This window comes from Phascolarctos cinereus, unplaced genomic scaffold (assembly GCF_003287225.1).
Source record: "Phascolarctos cinereus isolate Bilbo 61053 unplaced genomic scaffold, phaCin_HiC Scaffold_4;HRSCAF=312, whole genome shotgun sequence".
NCBI lineage: Eukaryota > Metazoa > Chordata > Mammalia > Diprotodontia > Phascolarctidae > Phascolarctos > Phascolarctos cinereus.
This window is the reverse complement of record NW_027555847.1, coordinates 385816327-385822751: the sequence shown is the minus strand read 5'-3', so window position 1 is coordinate 385822751 and position 6425 is coordinate 385816327. Positions and strand designations below refer to the sequence as shown.

Below are 6425 nucleotides of genomic sequence, written 5' to 3'. Positions count from 1 at the left end.
TTTTTTGTAGGTAAGATCAAAAATGAGTATTTTGATTGCAAAAGTACTAATGTAGTAACAGCATATTTTGGATTTCATATAATTAAAAAGAAATGCACATAATTCACATACTTGCAACTCAGAAAACCTTAGTTCCCATGAAAACATAATAATGATAATCTGAAACAAAATAAGTATTTTTTTTACTAAAATTGAATAAACTGATAAAATAAGCTTAAAAACAACTCTAGAACTTATGAAGATTTACTATATAAAATAGTCACTTTCTCTTACAAAGGTACCATTAGTTACCTCACAAAATATTTTCCACATTAATAATTTTTCTAAAATTGCATTATTTTTAAACTGATAAGCCCTATGTTAGATTTTGATTACAAAAAACCTTCTTGGAAAAATATTTTGGTATGCATTTTGAGCTGATTTTTAAAAACCCTCTAAAATAATTTTAGGGGCTTGTAAACATTTCTTTTGATTAAAGTACAGTGGAGTAAGTAACGCATGTCAGCTGCATATAGAAAAAGCACATGATTTACTGTGATCAATTTAAAGAAAGTTAATATACCCAAAAAAAGCAAAATCACTATTACTTTTTAAAACTCTCAAATGTTCAAACTCTGCTGTCCAGGTTGCTAAAATGTTTTTTAATAAAATTATTGGAATACTTCTTTGAAAGTTTCCTTTTCAGTTCATGTGGCTTGAACATCTCGATAGAGACAAAACTTGAAAAATGATTATGCCCTGTGCTTCGTTTTTCGGTTTTTGGCTTTTTTTTTTTTAGCTAAATCACATTTTTTAGAAAAAGATCATTTAAAAGACTTGGCAGTTGAGCAAAGTACACATAATTTACATATTTTACAAAGCATTAGATTTTCTTTTAAATCTGCAGTTTAGAATATTGGCAAAAATGGCAAAATATTATAAAAATATTTACATAAACAATTAAAAAGTGCATTTCTGAACCTAGGAAGTAATGAATATCCATAACAATAAAGTGTTGGTAAGAAAAAAATAAACTTCCATTAATGCATTGTCTCAGTCAAAAACTTTGTGATAACTGCTTTCTGGGAAATTCAAATTGTTGAAAATTTGTATTCTCTTTATCAGGTACCCCTGTTAATGTTAATTCCTATAGAAATTCCAGTTCTGCCAGGAGCTTGCTTGAAGTCCTCTTATTTCCATAAGGTACTATGATTAGCATTTTGTAAATAAAATCTCTAGTATTTATGTTGCAACTCCTAGTTTTAAAAGTTTCATTTTTGACCTTTTGGCTCAAAAATTCCATGTAAAAAGAAAATCTATTTAATTGTAGGCAAGACCATAAAATTTATCTTCTTTTTAGACATTTTTATGAGAGTAGAGATCTTTTAAAGATTTTAATTCCTCAATTAATGTTTTATTTAGATTTTCCAAGACAGCAACTTGTTTTTCCAGACACTTAACATTCTATTATTCTTTCTACAACATTCTTGAGCAGCTTTTCTATTTTTTCATCAATCTTATTTCCCTTTTCGACTGTGGATCATGTGTTTTCTGAGATGTTATAGCGACTGGAGATGCTATCACTACTATATGTGGAAAGTTAATATTTGGGGGCAGCTACATGGCTCAGTGGATAGAGCACCAGCCCTGGATTCAGGAGGACCTGAGTTCAAATCCGGCCTCAGACACATAACACATACTAGCTGTGTGACCCTGGGCAAGTCACTTAACCCCATTGCCTAGCCAAAAGAAAAAAAAAAGGAAAGTTAATATTTGATGGTGTGGCACGAACCTGCTAAGTCTGCACATCTCCTGATGTAGTCTATACAACCACTTGGTTGCTAAGGACAAGTATCTGCTGTCCACCAGATGTCTGTACATACTGAAGAATTACTGTTCCATGTTGAGTATTGGCTGAATTTGTCATTGTTAATGCCTGCAGCCCCTTTATTCCATCTTTGCCTGGACTGGCAAGTTGTAATGTTCAATTTGGGGCAATGGCAATGTATCATCCAGTACTAGTCTGGCAAATAGGAGTTGGGACAGACATAAATATGACTGTTGAAACTGCAGGGTTTTCTCCATCTCCTTTCCTGGCGCTGGTGTTTTCTGAAGAAAGAGCATTCAAGATTTTTTTGTAAATGCTAGTTTTCCTTGATAATTTCTTGGAAATTTTTATCATGGATTTCAGGTAGACCAATTATTTTAAATTATCTCTCCTGGATCTATTTTATATCTCAGTTGTTCTTCCAATGAGATATTTCACACTGTCTTCTATTTTTCATTATTTTGGTTTTGTTTTCTAATTTCTTGATTTCTCATAGAGTTATGCATTAACTTCCATTTGCTCCATTTAATTTTAGGATAGTATTTTTTCCAGTAAGCTTTTGGACCTCCTTTTCAATTTGGCCAATTCTGGTTTTTAAGACATTCTTCTTCTCATTGGCTTTTTGGACCTCTTTTGCCATTTGATTTAGTCTATTTTTAAGGTAAGATTTTCATCAACATTTTTTGAGGTCTCCTTTAGCAGGCTGTTGACTTGTTTTTTTCATGATTTTCTTGCATCAGTCTCATTTCTCTTCCCAATTTTTCATCTACTTCTTTTATTTTATTTTCAAAATCCTTTTTGAGCTCTTCTGTAGCCTGAATCCAATTCTTTTTTTTTTTTTTTTACTCTGGGACTTTGGATCTAGGAGCTTTGATTTTGTTGTTTTCTTCTGGTTGGATGTTTTAATCTTCCATGTCACCAAAGTAAGATTCTGTAGTCTGACTTTTTTTCCTCTGTTTGTTCATCTTTCCAGCCAATTGCTTGCCTTTTGAACTCTTTGTTAAGGTAGGGCCCTGCTTCCAGTGTGGAGGATGTACTGTCCCAAGTTTCAGGGGTTTTGTACAGCTCTTTTCAGAGATACTTCTTTACAGGTGCCTACATGTAAAGTTTTCAGTTCTTCCAAGATGGTATGTTGTAAAGAGAGATGTTTACTCCTCTCCTGGCCTGTGCATGACCACAAGTACTTTTTTCTGCCCTGGAAATGAAAGGAAGTTTCCCTCTTTACCACTGCCACAGCTCTGCTATACCAGTGCTCCTGCTCAACACAAGACTGCCACCCAGGACTAGGACCCAGATCCAAGCATGGGCAAAGCAAGAGAATCCTGTCTCTGTGCCACAGCAAAGAGATCCCTCTGATCAATCACTTGGTCCCCCCACTGTCTGTTGGCCAAGTGCTCTGGAAACCACAGCTGCTGCTGTGACTGCCACCCTGTGGCTGTGCTAGGATCAGAGTTGGTGCATGCTCCTCTCTCACCCAAGTCCAACAGATCTTTCTCACTGACCTTCTAAGTTTCTTTGGTGTTTGTGGGTTGAGAAGTCTGCAAACCACCACAGCTCTCTTTGATTTAGTCTCCTGAGGCCTCCTTCAGGTTCACTGAGGCCCCATCATTGCCTGTGTGACCCATGCTGAACTGTGCTCCTCTCCCAGCATGGCACAACAGACCTTTCCCAATGACCATTCAGGTTGGACTGGAAATTTGTTTCACTCTGTCTTTTTTTGGGTTCCATTGCTCTAGAATTAATTTAGAGTCGTTTTCATGAGTCTTTGGAGAGGTTTGGGGGAGAGCTCAAGTAAGTGCCTGCCCTCTTGGCTCTGTCCTCTGCATCCTTCTCTCTTACAACCTTCCTCATTTGTTTAAGATCATCTGCACATAATTGACTTATAGTCAAGCTCTCTCTCTTTGTAGATTCCTTTTAACTTTCCTAATAATTATACAGTTATTCAGCATTACGTATACCATATTTCCATATAGGAATGCAAACAGTTTACTTTTAAGTCTCTTTTGATTACCTTTTCATTGAATCTCTTTTGATTTCCTTTTCCTGTTTACATTTTCATGCTTCTCTTGAGTCTCTCATTTGAAACTCAAATTTCCTATTCAGCTCTGGTCTTTTCATCAGGAATTCTTTGAAATCCTCTATTTCGTTAAATTTCCATTTTTTTCACTAGAAGGATTAGACTCAGTATCGCTGGGTAGGTGATTCTTGGTTGTAATCCTATCTCCTTTTACTTCCAAAATATCATATTTCAAGTCCTCCAATCCATTAATGTAGAACCTGCTAAATAATGTGTTATCCTGATTGTGTTTCCACAATACTTGAATTGTTTCTTTCTGGATGCTTGAAATATTTTCTTATTGACCTGGGAACTCAGGAATTTGGCTACAATATAAAATAAAAATATAAGTTCTGTTGGATATGTTATTTTTGGTTACAATCCTTCCTCCTTTATCTTTTAGAATATCATATTCCAAACTCTCCCTTTCTTTAATGTGGCAGCTGTTAAATTTTGTGTGGTATTGACTGTTGCTTGGTGAAATTTTAATTGTTTCTATCTGGTTGCTTGCAATATTTTCTCCTTGATCTGAGAGCTCTGGAATTTGGCTAAAGTGTTCCTGGAAATTTTCATTTTGGTATCTATTTCAGGTGGTGATTATTGGATTCTTTCAATTTCTATTTTACCCTCTGGATCTATCCCCTTTTCATCTAAGATATCAGGGCAGTTTTCCTTTATGATAATTTCTTAAAATACAATGTGTAGGTTAATTTCTTTTATCATGACTTTTAGGTAGTTCAATAATTTTTCAATTATCTCTCCTACATCTATTTTCCAGGTCAATTGTTTATCTCATGAGAATTTCATATTTTCTTTCATTTTTCCTTTTTTGAGTTTGTTTTGTTGTTTCCTGATGTCTCATGGAATCATTAGCCTCCACATTCCCAATTCCAATTTTTAAGAATTTATTTTTTTTCACTAAACTTTATAACTCTTTTCCCATCAGGACAATTCTGCATCTTAAGGAGTTCTTTTTTACAGCAAATTTTTTGTATCTCCTTTTCTCTGTGTCCAATTCTGCTTTTTAAGTTTTTTTTTCCTTTGGTGGATTTTTGTTTCTCCTTTTCTATTTGGCCTGTTTTTCTTGTTAAAGTGTTCTTTTAATTTTTTTTTAATTTTTTGCATCATGAGTTAGCTTCATTAATTTTATAGCACAGAACAAATTAAATATTAATTGATGATGATGACTTTCCCCTGAGAAACATTTATTAGATTAAGTTGGCCCTTCTCCTGGACCATTAATTACTAAAGTACCTGCTAAGATTAGCTATGAAGTACATAAACGAAGACAGAGAAACAAATTTTTGGAATACAGAGTGTTAGCTTATAATCCTATTTTAAGGAATTTTTCTACTACTTTTTATTACTTTTTTTTAAGGTCATTTCAGATTTTATTAATTTATTTATTTTTAGTTTTCAACATTCACTTCCACAAGATTTTCAGTTCCAAATTTTCTCTCCATCTCATCCCTCCCCCACCCCATGATGACGTGCATTTTGAATACTGCTTCCCCTAATCTGCCCTCCTTGTATTCCCTCCCCCGCTTCTTTCATCCACTTGCCATTCTATTTCCCTATAGAGCAGAATAGATTTCTGTGCCCCATTGCCTATATATCTTATTTCCCAGCTGCATGTGAAAACAATTTTAACATTTGGTTTTAAAAGTTTGGGTTCTAAATTTTCTCCATTCTTCTCTCCCCGTCCACCCTCATTGAGAAGGCAAGCAACTCAATACAAATTATACATGTGTAGTCATGCAAAATACTTCCATGGTAGTAATGTTGTGAAAAACTAACTGTATTTCTCTTCATCTTATCCAACTCCCCATTCATTCTATTCTCTCTTTTGACCCTGTTCCATCTTAGAAGTGTTTGCTCCTGATTACCCCCTCCCCCAATCTGCCCTCCTCTCTATCATCTCCCTGATTTCTTATCCCCTTCCCCCCTAATTTCCGGTAGGGTAAGATAGATTTCCTTACTCAGTTGGGTGTGTATATTATTCCCTCCTTAAGCTAAATCTGATGAGAATGAGATTTACTCATTCCCTCGCACCATCCCCTTCCCCCTCCACTGTAAAAGCCTTTTCTTGTCTGTTTTACGTGAGATAATTTACCCCATTCTACCTTTCCTTTTCTTCTTTTATCAGTATAATCCTCTCTCACCCATTAATTTTATTCTCTAGATGTCACTCCATCTTCAACTCACCATATGCCCTATATCTGTCTGTCTATCTATCTATCTATCTATCCATGCATATAAATTTTTCCTCTAACTACCCTAATACTGACAAAGGTCTCATGAGTTACAAATATCATCTTTCCATGCAGGAATGTAAAGAATTCAATCTTAGTAAGTCCCTTATGATTTCTCTGTCCTGTTTACCTCTTCATGCTTCTTTTGAGTCTTGTATTTGAAAGCCAAATTTTATATTCAGCTCTGGTCTTTTCATCAAGAGTGCTTGAAAGTTGTCTATTTCACTGAATGCCAATCTTTTCCTCTGAAAGATTATACTCAATTTTGCTGGATTGGTGATTCTTGGTTGTAATTCTATCTCCTTTGAAC

The 6425-nt window shown here is 34.8% G+C and overlaps 1 pseudogene; it reads right to left on the bottom strand.

Annotated features, from left to right (window-relative positions):
- Positions 1–1335: 1335 nt before the first annotated feature.
- Positions 1336–2134, bottom strand: LOC110208004 (cyclic AMP-dependent transcription factor ATF-1-like; annotated as a pseudogene).
- Positions 2135–6425: the final 4291 nt, after the last annotated feature.